We start from the raw sequence: 2300 nt of genomic DNA on the forward strand, positions 1-2300 counted from the left end.
CCGTGTCCTTCACTTGTAATAAGAGCCAAAGTCTCCTCATCATAGTCACTAGCGGACTCATACCCATCATCCTCAGTAACAATCATCACATACTTAGACAGGCACTGTCTCGCATAATGACCTCCACCCTTGCAACAACGAAAAATAATATCATCTGTTTGCTCTATTGATGCCATGGATGAAGAAGAGCTCTATGCAGGCCCAGAAGGTGTGCTCTTGGCAGATAGTGATGGTTGTGCCTGCTTTCTTGTATCATGGTTGGCGGTGGCAGCTGACGGAGGTGCCGGTGCAGCAGAACGTGTGGAAGTAGAGGATGCACACGGTGTCCATGATGAACGTCGACCTACAGAAAAGTTAGTTCGCGCCAATGCATGTCGATCCCGCACTTCATGTTCATCTTTGCAAGCAAGATGGAATAAACGAGTGATATTATTATATTTCTTATACTCTAGAATGGTCTGAATCTCTTTATTTAATCCACCCATAAAACGTGCAAGCATAGCTTCATTATCCTCAACAATACCACATCTAATCATACCAGTTTGTAATTCCTGATAATATGCTTCTACAGAATTTTTTCCTTGTCTCAAACGCTGCAATTTTTGAAGCAATTCACGTTCATAATATGGTGGAACCCAACGAGTAAGCATAGCATTTTTCAAAGCAACCGAGGTAGCTGGAATAGGATGTGATGCCCGGATAATTAAGCTACAGTAATCCCTTGCTAATGATGGCAGGTCATCACTCCTACTGTTGCTGATCCTCACTTGATCCAAATCATGGTTCAAATTCAAATTCAAATTAAGGTTCAAAATTCAAATTTCTTGAACCTGCAAAATAAAATGTTCAAAGTGTAGAAAATATTCCATAACCAATTATGGTGCTGACCCAAGTTTTTGTAGAAGTATTTAAATGCTCTTTTGTGAATAAAACAATGATAATCATAATTTAATTAAATGCCTTTCCTAAGTTATAAATTAGCAAACTATTTTTATTTGGGAGTAGAACTTTTCGTGGCTGAGGGCTAAACCAAAACTTTAATTTAGATGTTGGTCTCATATTTTATAAATCTAAAATATGCTAATAGTAAATAAAACAGTAAAGAAAAAATGAACAAAAAAACACAAACGAAAGTAACCCCCTCCCCCCTGGGCCAGTTGGCCCAGCTGGCCTCACTGGCCGAGCCAGGCCAACCCACCTCGCTTGGCTCCCTCGCTCCCCTATTCACGGGAGGGCGTGGCCACGCCGATGCCCGCCACGACATCGACAATCGCTGTGGCGGCCATCTGCCATCTTCCCCGGGGCTATAAGGCGGCCCCGACGCCTCTCCTCGCACCCCCGAACCCTAGCTACCCCAAATCACTCCCCCCCTCTTTGTCTCGATCTGGATCGGGGAATCCCCCTCATGCCCGACGCCGTGACCCGTCGCCGTTCGTCCTCGCCGTGGGCGCCCCGATCCAGAGACACCACTCCCGTCACCCGTTCACGACGTCGGAGCCACCTCGCCGTCGCCACAGTGCCTCGTCCTCGTCGCCTCCCCAACGGCTCCACCGGGCCTCGCCGGTGAACCACGACCACGTCGGCCACCCCTGCTACTCCTAAGCATTCACCGGGCCTACGTGTGCCTCCACGGTGAGGCTCCCATCCCGCCCCTCTCCCGTTACCCCTCTAGGTCGCCCGCCATCGTCCACATCGACGACCGTAGTCACGGGCTCCGCTCGTCGCGTCCCCGCACGCCCCCTCCCCGCGTCGGCCGCGTTCCGGGCTAGCCTGTCGTGCCCTGGCCACGTCCCGTAGCGCCTAGCCGAGCCGCTGCGCGCGTGGACGCCCAGGCCCGTCTCGCCGCGCCGCCCTTGTTGCCTACCCTGCTTCCGGCCGGCAGCCCCGCCTGCTGCTTTGCAGCTGCTGCTGCAGTACGCCGCCGCCGCCTGCGCCCTTCCGCTGCCGCGCCCGAAGCTCAGCTCCCGCCCGCGCGCTCCACTTCTCTCCCCTGCGCGTCCGTCGCCCGCGTGCCGGCCGCGCCCTCTCGCCCCTGCTTCGCGCTGCTTCGACCTGCCGTCGCCGCCTCCTGTTGCTGCCGCCCGCACCTATGCCCGATGTCGCTGCCTCCGCTCCGCGCGCGCCGGCCACTTCCCCTTCGTTGGTCGCCCTCGCGTGCCCCTGTCGCCGCCGTCGCCGGCGCAGCCCCGGCCCGGCCACGGCGCGCCCCCACGCCCGCGCGTGATCGGGTGGGCGCCCATGCCCGCAGCCCCGCCACCCCGCTATGGCCTTGTGCCACTGACCATGCAGGCCCACGCCCT

Source organism: Triticum dicoccoides, chromosome 2A, assembly GCF_002162155.2.
Source record: "Triticum dicoccoides isolate Atlit2015 ecotype Zavitan chromosome 2A, WEW_v2.0, whole genome shotgun sequence".
NCBI classification, from domain to species: Eukaryota; Viridiplantae; Streptophyta; class Magnoliopsida; order Poales; family Poaceae; genus Triticum; species Triticum dicoccoides.